Genomic DNA, 14,149 nt, shown 5'->3' with positions numbered 1-14,149 from the left:
GGGTCTAAGGTGCCCCGTCAGCACTCGGTCATTTTACAGCCCTGTTGTGCAAGCCCCAGCCCAAGGCTTTCCTAGGAAAGAAAACACTGGCCATCCCGGCACACCACAGCCGGCGGAGGTCAAGGAGCAGCCCCGGCTGTTGTCTGAGGCCGCAGGGTGGCCTGGCGGGCGGGAGCGCTGCCAGCTGAGAGCTGGCTGGGCTTCTTGGCAAGCCGACCGCCACAGAGGCTGGGAAGGAGCTGGTGGCTTTTCCAAGAGCCTCTGGACTGGTGGCAAAGTGGTGTGCTTAAAGGGAGGTCAATGAGAGGGGAAAAAGAAAAAGAAAAAAGAGAAGTCCTGTGGCTGCCAAAAAGGCCTCATTTTGCTCCCAGGTGAGCTGGCACAGGGGAAGGTCCCTGCAGGGGCAGTCTGTGAGTCTGGTTTTTAGCGAGAGCAGCCAAGCCTGGGCTTTTGGGCTTGCTGGGATGCAAGCCTAGCCTCCTAGGTGGTAACTAAAGCCAGGCACTGCTCTGGTACCAGGCTACATCTTCCCATCCACTGTCTGTCACCCATCCCTCTGGTGGGCGGAGTGGCCCCTTTTTTATGAGCTGGAAGGCAACACCCCAGCACACCTTGCAGGGGGCAGGGCTGGAGCTAAGCACAGGAATAAACGACTTCAGCAGATCTGCTGTGTTGTGGGAGCACATGCAGTGCATCCAGAAACCAGCCATCTCTGTGATATCTCCCCACTGCATCAAAAAAGCTCTGGCAGTGGGGAATTTGGCAGGTACTGTTGAGTCCATAAAAAAAAGATAAGGAGTTCCAGAAAGCAGAAGTGACAAAGAAGCCAAAATGCTTGTTTACAGCATTCTCCAGACTACCAGTTTCTATTTGTCACATTAGGTGGAAATCTTTGACCTTACTTTCATTTCCTTCACAAAAAGAAAGGGGTCCTGTGCCCTCCTGATGGAGCAGTGCACTCCCCTGGCACCTCGTCATTGTAATCTATAGCCTTTACCTTTATTTCGTATGGACTGCATTATCAGCAAAAAGATTACATTGGCTGACAGTATTTAGAGCAAGCCCGCAAGTGCGTACTATGCTCCTTCTTTTTATCGGTGTGTCAATGTTAACACATGATAAAATTATGCCAGCAGCCATATCTGGAGCTGGTTAAAACGGAAGGTACATATGAGACAGGAAATTCAGAATTAAGCCTCATGCTTGATATTTTGTAAAGATCAAACTACTGAGAGGCAAACATGACAAAAAGGAAACACATTTTCTGACTATTGCAGCTCTGTTGCAATGAGAGTTTTCAGTGTTGACAGTTTCAAGGCCAGAGTCCTAAGCTGTACAATTTCATGTCATTGAAGCTAACGTGTATCTACTGACTTACCACCTTAAAGACTTAATGAATAACAATGAAAAAAAATCTACTTTCATAAACAGCAGACCTAGCATGTTTTTCAGTCCTTTCCTACTGTCACACCACAGAGGAACAACTCACTTCCTCCTTTCACAATTGCTAGAAATGAATTTAACACATGAAAACAGAATAATAGCTGAATAGCTTCTGTTCAGCAGGAAGTGCACAGGGCAGGAGGGATGCTAAAGAGACTCAAATAAGGTTGATTTTCTCCCTGTTGAATTATACAAAGTTTGTTCTGTGCTTTACTACAAATGATTAAACCAAAGTTTTTTTATCCACTTGGAGGTCGCTTTCTCACAACAAACTAGCACCTTGTTCTCACAACTGAAGGCAAGAAAGAATATTGGTATTTAAATCTATTATCTGCATGCATTTTACTTCCCAGCTCTGTTACTAAAACTGCTGGAAGATCAGGCTGTGCTGGGTTCCATTCTAAAGCCCTCTCAAGCCCTCCAGATAGTGTTTTGTTGGCCTTTGCTCTGGAAAAGCTTCTTGTGGCTACCCCATGAAAGGGCAGAGGAAGGCTGAAATATGAGCTCTTCTCCACCCTCAGCCCCTCCAAAAAAAGGATAAGACACCTGGTATTCTTTAGTAATTTTCTTTGTGATCATCATCCCTTCACCTATAGCTGTGTCCTTCACGTGCTCGCTGTAGTACAGCTTTGGCTGCCCTAAAACTCATTGATTTATGCCGCTATGTTAGCACGTCTGATAAAGGATATTATCAGTCCCCACAGATTTGCCTCACACAAGTTTCCAGGACCACATAAAAACACATTGCGTGTTTCATATTTTGCCACATCAAGGCAATCGTTGAAATCAGCAAGCCTCCTTACACAGGGTCAGTTCCACTGAAACTGAAATGCTCCTCGTCGTCAGCACTGACTCCAATCAGTGATAACTGAGGGGCTAATGGCATTTGGCGTGGCACACTCTGCCGAGTTCGGACTGAACTATCACAAAGCACTTACTGCTGATTCAGGTTCCTGGTTAACACCGAGGTCAACGTATAAACTGTCCTACGTGTCTTTCTCATGCATAGTCAAGTAGGCATCTATCTACCAGATTACCCCAGCCCCATAACCTGTACTCCAGTGACTGTACTTCTCTTCGGGACAGGTTAAGGTTAGTTACAGCAAGCAGTCATCTGCATTGCAAAAAGTGGGTCAGCCAGGTATCTGAAAATCTCTTAGCCTGTGCTGGCCTTCTCTTCACTGGCTGTGAGACAAGTAAGCTTTTTTGCTTCCTGCTTCAGTAACAAGGAGCTTAAGCCTTTTGCTTGCTGCAATCAACACCCTAAGGTACAGGAAGTTTCAAAGACCAAATGTTATTTCTGCTGTACCACGTGCCAGTAAATTGACTTTTTTTTTCTTTTTTTTTTTTTTTCCCTCCTGGGGATCTGTTGCTATGGATCTGCCAGCAGCATCTGACTTTTTAAGGTGCCACTTTGAACTCAGCATGAAATTGTGGTAGCCAGCTCATGGTTTCTTTGTGTCTTAATGTTGCCTCCTGGAATTTTATTACTTTGGGAGAAACTTGCTCTCCCTTAAAAGAGTAGTTTTCAGTGGCAAAGCTTGAAAATGTGACCGTTCAGTATGTTCCAGCAGAACAAGAGTGGAAAGGAAAACTTAAGAGTTAAGAGCACTTAGGACTGGCAGTGTTAGCCTGACAGGGCAGCTCAGAGCCTGAAGAGCTTTCACATACATGAATACTGTTCTAGTTCTGACACATTCCTGAAACCCTCTTCTACTCTATACATAGGAGGAAACTGGAGAAAGTATGAGAACAGCTAGGGTTTACTGTGTGTGACTGCCCCAGCCCCTTTCTGTTCTGTCACAGAACCTACAAGACCTCTGCTCTGCTTTCCCAACACTCCTCCTTGCCATGATGGCCCATCTCCCTTCCTCATTCACCTCATTCTCATGAGAAACATTCCCTGGCCCTTTTTGTCTTCTGAGGCTTCTCATCCCACTGAGCTCTGGCAACTGCAGACCTTCTGAGAACCATTTCCTTCCAGCGCCTGCAAGTTCCTCTGTGCCAATACCAGCTGTGACCTCTGAACCAGCTGCTTGCTTTGGCGTTTCATCCAAATGACCCTTGCCAAAGCTCCCTGCTGCTTTCTGAGAAAAAGCAAAAGCATTCCTCTTCCTCCCCTGAAGTTTCCTCTGGTGCAGCCTTCTCGGGGATTTCTTCATCCTGCCACCACTTTGAAGCCATGTCACAGGAATATGGTCTTGGTCCTCCCCGCTCTGAGGGAGCCTCCAGTACAAGCACATACAGCTGCATACTCCACCAACAGGTCCAAGAAACTGACATCAGTGCTGGGTCCAGAAACTAGGGAGCCAAACCTATTTCTTACAGCCCCACACCAAATCCTGCCTCTCTCCTTTTCTTCTGGTGCTCTGATTGCTATTACCTTTCTTCTCTTTTGTGCTACCCTCTTTGCATCTGTTGTCATTTGAATCCTCTTTGAAGGAAAGCTTTTTAGGACGCTAACACTATTCTTCTTTTTCTGCTTAAACTTTCAGCACAGTAGATGCAGGCATAGGGCTCTGTGGGGCCCCTTTCCCTCCTGACAAAGAGCCTTTCTGCATCTCACCGACCATAAAAGAAAAGCACTATGTGAAGCAAGGTTAGACACAAAGCACACTGTAGCTAAGCTTTCATCGTGTACCCAACTACAACTTGGGGCTGTGATAACTAGCATTTATTTGCTTCTTCCAGAGTTCCCCCCTTGCAATATATGTCTATTTAAGTCTTGGCACCCACGCTCTTCCCATGCATTCCTGCTCCCCAGTGATTTTGCACATCCTAATCACTCTGCCGGTGCCTGTGACGCAGCTGCTGTCTGATGGCAATCCTGCACTATGCAGCTGTGATGGAGGAACTACATGGAAAGAGTAGAGACATTTGGAGTAACAGGGCAGGTCTTACCTAGGCTCACCTCTCATTCTCCCTTTGGAGTAAAACCACCCTTTAAGCACTGGTGATCTGCTGTTTATCCCATTTCATTCTCAACTCTATGAACTCAGTGATCTACAGTCTCTTCAGCTTCTCAGTCACCAAACAATCCACAGCAGTCAGCAACTGGACTCCTAATTCTTTGGCATGGAGTGTGTGTCTGAGTTTCCAGACCTTGTAATCCCTGGGATCTGCATGGAAATTGTTACAGATGGACCTACGTATGTCTCTCCACACATAAATATCCCCAAAGATTTGTCATATTCTCATGTATTTATGCTTTTAGGTCTTTAGGGAATTTCCAAAAGATGCTTCTAGCCTGACTTGAAGTAAATAGTCCCAAGAGCACAAGAAATAAAGCCTGGCTTCTCGCCTGGATTTTCCAGTGCCTGCTGCAGTAGGGAGGTCCAGCAAGAAAGGTCAGCTGCGGTATTCACAGCATTTCAGCACAAGTCCTCCTGTGCTTAGGAGCTGAGCCACCCCCACTGGCTTTCTACACTGTTGAAGTCTCTCCTCTGTCTAGTAACAGAGTTTTGTTACAGTAAGCACATTAGCTCGGAGATCATTACCTGTCTAACAGATGTGATCAAAGAGTTCAAAAGTAACTTGAGAAAAGCACAACCACATTGGCTTTCTTTCCCTTGGAAGCTATGCTAAAAATAAAGATAAAAGTCATGTCTTTTCATCTAAAAGGCTGCTGTCCTGCAAGTGGGGTTATGGTGAATAGAGAGAAACTGAAGGCCAGAGAGCAATAGTGCTGGAAGGAAATAACCCTCTACTTACACTGTGTTGTTTGCCCCTGCAGTTATCTCCAGTGTATTGCTTCGGAGAGCTTCTAACTAGATTTTGCAGCTTTCTGCAAATTGTATTGCTTTAATTAACTGAGGTTCTCATTCACAAGGCATATGACTGACAAAGGCTTTGGTATTAATTTCACTCATCAATTCTTAGAGAGCATCTTTATAACTTAGGAGGGAAGCTGCAGTCTGATCCTGTGCAGTGCATCTTGATTTGAGATGACAGCCTTATTACCTGCTCCATACATCATGAAAAGCTGTGTTTGGGTGGTGGTTTTTTTTGGATTAGTTACACTTTTTCCTGTAATTTTATGAGGTTACGGCTGCCAAGGTACAGCCCTCTGCAAAGGTCCATTCAAAACACACCCATTTCTGGTGCCTGTATTCTGAGTCGCAGCTAGAAGACTAAAATCAGGTCCTGCACCAGTGCCCCTGCATGAAAGAGGCACTGCCAGGCTCCAGCTCTCTGCAGAGGCGTGCTGCTGATGGGAAGTGGCAAGAATATGCTCAGAGTGCTGTTGGCTCTTCTCCAATCTCCCCCTGGTCAGGGCAAGGCTCTTTCCATATTATTCAGAACCTGAGCTGTGAAATGCTGACCGAGTCCTTCTGACCTATCTGGGAGGCCTGATGGTTATCTCACAAGGGAAGACAAGGCTTTTCTTCATTGCTACCTTTTTGCTTTAGACTATTCAGCTGCCAAGTGGTTTTGTGCCCTCCTCTTCCAAGCTGTGAACAGAGCAGAAGCACAATGGAAATTCTCTCCCCACCCAGAGATTGAGAGGGAAGCAAAGCTAAACCTGGCAGAGCAATGTATTAATACATAAACCATCTTCCCCTCAGTCTGTGGCAGCTTTCGGCCTGCTTGTGAGTGTTCACCTGAGCTACCCTGATCCTGTGTCACCAACACCGGGCATGTGTTATCATGCATCTACACGGCCACCTCAGAAAGGACACCTAGCTATCACGCTCACCTCCAGACTCAACCCTCACAGCTCCTAAAGGCCCCGCTGGCACTGAAAGATTTGAACCAACAGCATACGCTCCTCACAGAAAAAGAGATCGGACCCCTGTTGCTGGCTTTGTGCTGGTATTTCTGGTGTCCTGCTAGTTGCATTTATTCTTGACCTCCAGTTGGTACAGAGAGGCCATCCTGGAACTGTCTGGAGGCACTTCAGCAGGAGGAGCTGTGCAGCTTCCTGAGGTGGCACATGCCCACGGCAACTCCTCACAGACCCTGTTCTCCTCCTGCACCCAGTTAGTCCCTTGAAACACGGAGGGTTTCGCCCGCTTTTCCACTCCCAGTGCTGAGAAAGCTTGGGAGAAGAAAAAAAAAAAAGCTCTGGACACAGCCTGAGGCAGGAGAGTCCCACAAGGCCTCTGTCCTACTGGAGCGCAGTTTCACACACCGTGTTCCTGAGTCAGCTGGAGAAGGCCTTGAACTCCTCCCGGGAAGCCAAAGCACCAAACTCCTGGGTCAGCACTGGACTCACCCTGCCTCAGGCTCTGCCTAAGAGCAGAGAGAGAAGAGGCCCTGCCCTCTGGCCTAAGACTTATTTATTGCCTAAAAGCAAAGGTACAGAGCAGATAGAGCCCTGCTCTTTGTCCTTAGTCTCCAGACATAAGCTCCTTAACTGCTTTGCAGGAGAGCTCCCTCCCTAATCTCTGTTATTTTTAGATTAGCTGTTTTTAAGGGATTGCTAGATGCCCACTGTATACCTTCTCTGAGGATTTTGTTTCTCAGTACTGAACGCTCTGCTGCATCTGTGGTTACACCACACCGGTTTGTTCTCTACTAGCTGGATCACAGACAGGGTTAGACCTGGGCAGGCACGGGAACAAAGACCTCTAATTAAGAAAAAGAAAAAAAAAAGGATAAAAATCAAAGCTGCAGTGACTCAGTCACTGGCTCACTCTCTGGGAACAGAGCCAACTCTCCAGGCGGAGACCTCTCTTCTGGGTGATCGCAACGTGGAGTCCTGGCCTCTCAGCACTTCTTAGACCAGGCTGCAGCAGGTGGAATTTGGCACGTGCCTCAGGGCTAGGTTTTGCTGACATATTCTTGCATTTTTGACTGGTTTCTCCCCCTGAAAAGCAAGGGAGTGTGGAGCAGGGAGAACCCTTTCTTCCTCCCTCAAAGGGAGGGAGCATGCTACCCCTTTTTTCACAATTTTGAAGGAAAAAAATGATGGAGCCATGAGCACCGCCTGAACGCTGAGCTAGCTGTGGCTGTCTGCTTTGATCAGGTCTTCAAAACCATGGCACCTGGCAAGCCACAGCTCCTCTCCGGTGATGAACAGAGGGTTTGGGCTGTTTGTGCTTACAGGTATCTGAAACAGCTGGGAGGCAGGATACTTCAGCTACCTAAATGAATACCTCTTTGTGTTCATGAAATACTGTCTTGGCTTGTTGCAAAGCCCTATCAGGATTTTACTAGTGATTTTTCCTCCTATCAGGGAGGATCCTAACCGTGCAGGATCCCAAGTGCTCAGCTTCACACAAACCTCCCTTCTCAGGGGAGAAGACAGCAGCCGCCTGCCTCTTCCAGACCAAAATCCCACTTTGAGTTGCAGAGACCAAACCGGCTTTGCACTGCAAGGCTTTTTTACCCCAGCCCAAGGGATCAAAGGCAAATGTTTCCAACTCTAAAGATGACTGAACTGGTAAGAAATGCTGAAGTTTTGAAAAGCAGGCATTTTAGAGGAATGCATCTGGCTATTAGAGTAGATTAACCTATACATATCAATTTCATATCTATAAGGTGCATATATATTTTTTCAGCCAGACAAAGGTAAGTTCAGCAGCTTTTTGCTGATCGGGTGAAGTGTGAAAAACAGTATACAGGAGTGCTCCTGATGCATGGTCACAGCATCAATAATGAATCCCACTTTAAAAAAAAATACACTGTTACCCAACTAGATCAAAAAGAAAAAGAAAAAAGAAAGCCATGGTTATGGTGCAGAAGCCCCAGCAAGTCCCATTCTTCTGTCCCAGGCTACTCAGGGCCCAGCATAAAAAGGGCAGGTGCTGCCCACTGCAATTGTTGCCACAATTCTGAAAGTCTGAAGCCAAGATTTCACTCCAAATGACAGCGCCAGTACAGGCAAGCAAGCCAAGACACCTCTAATGTGTTTTTGAAGACTTGCAAGGAACAAATCAATAACTTAACAGACTGACGTAACTGCACTTAAGCCTCCAAATCACTGCTGAAGCTTGTATTTAAACCAAAAATAGGTTTTTCATATTTTTAATGCAGAAAGCAACAGCTGAAATGTTTTCCCCACAGAATTCATTTTTACTCTGGTGCTGTGGTTTCTTTACGAGAGCTAATGTACCTTTCTTTCTGCATTATCCCATGGTGAGAAGTACTTGTTTACTTCTCCAGCTGGAGCTTTGATAAACATGTACCAGCACAAGTCACTCGGAGGTGGGAGAGCTCAACCGGTTCCTACTTTGCCCCCATGAACGTCTGTGACTTTCTTTTCCATTGTCACAATATTTTCCGTAAAGCAAGCCAGCATGTCTCTATACTACCTTAAGTGGCTGTGCCTATGGCAGAACTGTCACAGCCAAGACCACGCAAGGAGACGGGGGCAAGGCACCAGAGCTGGATCTCTGCAGAGCTGTAATTTCTATGATTCACATCATTTAATAGCAATGCACCATCAGGGAAACCTGGAGTTGCTAAATGACAGCAATTTCCCACAGATAGGAAATAAAGCTTGTCATTTCAGAGCACAGTGTGTTTCATTTTACAGAAACAAATATAGCTACATGATTCTTGCAAGACCATTGCTCTGCAGTACATACATCCTTCCTGCCTTCCTTCCTTCATTTACCCCACTCCCTTCCCAGTCCCAATCCACCATTTTTTGAGGAAGAGGACAGCATTTGCAAAGCAGGCTTTGTGTCCTTCAGAATATCCTCAATTTTCCTTTATAAAACTTCCTCGTTTCTTGGATAAATTAGGACAATCATTTAGACACTCAGGGGAACAAAAGTGCAAAGTGAGAGGAACCTGAGAAAGATTTGGAGGAGGAATTTGACACAATGAAAGTACTGCTGCAGGTTTTTGGTTTTACATGAAAGGAATTCCACCTTCCACTTCCCTCATAAACATTATGTCTCATGATGCTTCCCTCCCACTCTTAAGCTCTGTGTTGCCATTTGCTTAGCAGTTCCCTGGCACTAATACAAGTTTCCATAGCAAAGGATGTTAAATGAGACTCTAATCACAAACTCGAGGAACTGCTGAGGACTGAAAGGCAACTAAAACAGACACGAGGCAGCAGAAAAAATGCAAAATATCTTTGGAATATCCCTGCTGGCAACTCTCTATTAGCACTGGGAGATGGTGGGAAAAATATTCCCTTTAGAAATCCTGCCTAAGCAGAGCATCCAAAAGTCTCCAAACCACAGCTGAAAGTGCCAGGCTAGATCTGAAGCCCAGAACTGAGTGGATCAGAACAGATGCTAGGGAGAGAGGCCCTGGTTGTCCTCTGTATCTACATAAATATCAAATCCATCAAAAGTCTTGTGAAAACTGATGATAATGGGATCAAACTTAAAAATCTATGGGACTTTCCCTGCAGAGCTTTAAGTGGAGCACTGAAACCATTGGCCATCAGTGCTCGAGCTGGCATTAGCTGGCATGATTCATGGGCTTCAGTATAAAGAAGGCTTCAGAAATGAATGAAAGCTTTATTTACAACTCTTAATGCCCCTTAAAAGGGCTTCTGTGTAAGAGACCCCCACCTTATTAGCAGGAGCACATTACTGAAAGCAAAGTTTAACCCTAATGGCAGCAGAAAGAAGATATGCCCTCCATGGGGAGCTAGCACAGTCATGTCTCTGTGTGTACCCAAGTGATTTTAACTAAGACTAAAGGTGGAGAAAAAAAAATCTGACTTGTAAGGCAACAAAAAAGGCTTTAAAAAGTATGAGGTCTAATGCTTCTTACAGGGTGGGATTCCCCCATCCCTGAGAGCTGCTGTAAAGTATATACGGGTGCACGTACTTCTCCCCCACCCCAAATGTATTGTGCTACCAGGGCTGGTGCTGCTCTCTGTGCCATCCACACTCGACACAGAAGGGAAATGTGAGTCACAAGGAGTCAGAGTCCTGATGGGGATGGACTGTCCCAGTGGAAGAGCCCCCCCCAGTTTCAAACAAGGGTAGGGGTAGCATGGGGTGCTGGCAGGGGGCTGTACCCTCATGTTTGTCTCCAGATCAGGATAAGATCACACAGATTGCTGTGTTCATGGCTGCACGTCAGCCTTGAGTTCAACAGCAACAGCCAAGGCTTTGGGAGACGACTGAACTGTCATAGGCAGGGCAAAACCCTCTGCAGGGAACAGAGCACAGCAAAATGTGCCAAAATGGCCAGGGACTGCATGCTGAAGCAGCGCAGGCAGGTCCAAGGAGGCCACTTGACCTGCCCCTGGAGACAGGCAGTGATGCCTGCACAGCTACATTGGGCCAAGAAGTGAGCGAAGGATGGACTTGCACCCAAAAGCTGGTGCCAGCAGAACCCTTTGCACTGAAGGCTGTGAATTGATCCCAACAGCTGCCCAAATTCCCCTTCCAACCCAGGGTGTGATCTGCCAGACAAAAACTCGCCATGCAGAGACTGCTCCTTGTTCCTGCAGTCTTATTTTTGACAAGCATGAATACTGATATCATTGATTTGAGGCTTCTTAAAGCTGGTGGTACATTTAGATGCCTTTAAATCAGGTGAAGTGCAGTGGATTTTACATTAGCACTAATAGCAGTTACCCATCCAGTTCCCTTGTGTAACTACAACATGGAGGATTCATCTGAATTTTCCTCTTGAAAATACTTTTTATTGTGCAATCCCTTAAAATTACAGTCAAATATGTCACAATAACATGTGCTGCTTCCACATGTCCAGTTCTTCAGTCATGGTTTCAAAGCACAGTTTAAATTAAGCTACAACCTCTCTCCCCACCCCCCCAAAAAAAGAGGTTAAAATCCATACTGTTTACATGGTCTCTTGCCCAGGATGACTAACTTAAAAAAAAATCTTTCAGGATGTACATGCTGTCTTATTTCAAACATAATTAAAGACAGTCATTTTACGTCTCTGCCATGAAATAATTAACCATTGATTCATTATACTGAATGTCAAATAGACTAACCATCTGTAGTGATATTGTGTTACAACTATTTTTTTAAAATGCATTTCAATACAGCTTTTGGACAAAATTAAGCCCAAAATAGGCCCTGCGTAACGTGTTGTGTACCTCCAGAAATGCAATACCATCCCTGGAGGTAATACAACCTCTGAATGATCGCAATCGGTAGCCCTGATCAGCACCAGAAGTTAATACGTTACATGTTAGCATAAACTTTAGGCCGGTACACATGCATAGGTATTGGACAGACTTGGATAAGATACGGGCAGGGAAGGTAAAAGGTGTATCATTGGTTTTAATCAACATTTGAACTTGTGCATTAATCTTTTACCAGCACAGAAAGTCAGGTTCACCAGCTGTGATGTTCTTTAGCTCTTTTCCTCCCCTTCACCCTGTGAGAGCATCTGAAAGGGGCAAATATCTCGTTTGTCTGCTCTTAGCTCCAGTGCATCCATACTGCAAGGGGTGTTTTCAGAGCACAGACCCGTCCTTGCAGCTGCCCCATGTCTAGAGAAAGGCCAGAGGGGTTGCTGGCTGGTGAAACAGCAAGCGAGCCCTCCAGGAGCAACTGGTACCTGGTCTGGGTTCTTCCTTCCTCCACTCCCTTCCTCCCACTGCATGGGCTTGTCAGGCTTTGGAAATCCACAGGCCACGTCCTACGTCTTCCTGCAGCACGTGCCAACGGGCAAGAGCAGAATTTTATTTATTTATTTTCTAAAGCGTTGTCATCAGATGAGTATGAGACCTCTGGACGCCTTTACTCCAACCTCCTGCTCAGAGGAGGGTGATTGCCAACGCTAAATGGGGTCAGCTGCAGCTTTGTCTAGCAGATTCTTGAAATGCCTCCAAGGATGGAGGTTCCCCCAACCTCTCTGGTGATCTGTCCCAGGGCTGCACACCTTCCCCATGGGTAAGTTTTTTCCCCAGCACCCAGCCCGAACCTTCCAAGCCACAATTTGTGTCCTTTGCTTCTTGTTACACCATCTCTGCCATCACGCCACTGAGAAGAATTTGAATCTGAGCAGAGTTTGGCTCTGTCACCTTTTCAACTGCCCTTCAAGTGGCTGAAGTCTACTATTACATTGTTCTTCTGCCTCCTGGTCATGCCAGGGCTTTGTCGCTGGCACCAAGGATGGGACATTCTTCACTAAGGAAGTCACCAACATCCTGCTGGATGTTTGTGGGCACTTGGCGCCTTTCAGATGGAGTCACACAGTATTTGCAAACAAGCCACGTAGCATCCGTGTGTGTGTGTGGACAGAGCCAAGTGATCATGTGCCCTGGGTCATGGTACCAAGTGCAAGATCCTCTGCCAGGAATTTCTTAACAGCTGTCTATTCAGTTCCCCTGCATCCCTCATGCATGGGACAGGTGGAAGGTAGTATTTTTTTGAGCTAAGAAGTTTACTTCTCTGCACTGAGCATCACCAGGTAAACAAACAAAAATTAGAAATAAAGGCAAGAAGCATCACTGAAGCATGTCTCTTTCAAGGCCCAGCTTAGCTCAGCTGTACTCAGGGAAATCTTGTACAAGCGCATGTCAAAGGAGACCCCTGTGGAGCTCAGCCCCAACCATCTTCATGAAGCAAAGGCACAGAGTTTGGGAAGCACTCATGGAAGAAGGAGGGAGAGCACTGCTCCCCATGCGGATATGGATACCACCACTCAATGCTCCCTGGTTTTAGTGACAGAGCTCATGGGGTGCCCTTCTCTAGTGTAAAAAGGGTAAAAGGGTAACTCAAGTAGGCAGCCTACCTTCCCTGCTACCCAGGACTCACCATCTAAGTCTTTCAGACTGTTTGCATGCCGTTGGTCCCTTATTTGGGACAAAATCCTAGCAGCATGAAGCTGAAGCCTCCCCACACCCAAGACTATTTACAAACCTAAAGCACTCTTTGGAGAGCTGTGTCTGGCTCTCCCTTCTCTTGTAGGAACCTTCCAGCCTCCCCTTCCCTAGTCAGGTACTATAGGCAGGGCAGCAGATCAAGAACCTTTCCATCTTCTTGTTGTTTGAATGCCAAGAAGACAACAGACCTTATTTAAAGGCATTCTGCATGTCCCTACAGAATAAGAAGAGAAAATAGATATTCAACGTATCCTCAATGCAGAGGGTTTAATAGGATTCAGAAAAGTTTATACATCTATTTCCCATCTGGGATTGGGATGCATGTTAGGGAGAAGTCAGGTGCCAAGGGTATGTAATTCCTGCCTCCCAGGAAGGAGCCACCTCAGGCTTCCAACAAAACAGTAGGCTGTGATTTGCAGAGAAAGAATTTCATATGTTTTTTGTGGAGTGACCTAGAAAAGGCTCTGAGGCTCCACTAGCGCAGCATAAAAACCATCGCTTATCTGTGGAGTGACCTAAACAAGGATGTGATGCTCAGCTGCCCGATAATAGCTTGCTTCGGTGATTCAGCGATGTGCAGCGCTTCAAACAGAGCTGCCCAGCCAGCGAGTCAACATTCACAAACCTTAAGTTCAGGATCTGACTCCCAACCACCTTGAAGAAGCTGTTTATGAAAAGGAAGAGATTCTTTTAAGGCTGTAGTTAACCTGATACACTAATTTTAAAATTATGTCTCCCTGTTCCCTTCCGACTGCAGTAGTCCCAAGTGCACGTTGCCAGTCTTCCCTTCAGCTGAGAGGAAGCTGATGTAGTGCTGAGGAATGGGCAAAGGATGAGATGGTTTGGCTCTGCACTAGTGTCACCTTGGTACAGTCATTTCACGTCCTCGTGCCTCAGATCCCTGCTTGTGAATCGGAGTGAACTAAAACCTCCTTTCTCCCACAGTGAATTTATTCCGCCTATTCAGATAGCTAACTTTTCAAG

The sequence above is a fragment of the Cygnus olor genome, chromosome 3 (genome assembly GCF_009769625.2).
Source record: "Cygnus olor isolate bCygOlo1 chromosome 3, bCygOlo1.pri.v2, whole genome shotgun sequence".
NCBI classification, from domain to species: Eukaryota; Metazoa; Chordata; class Aves; order Anseriformes; family Anatidae; genus Cygnus; species Cygnus olor.
Note: the sequence above shows the minus strand (reverse complement) of the source record.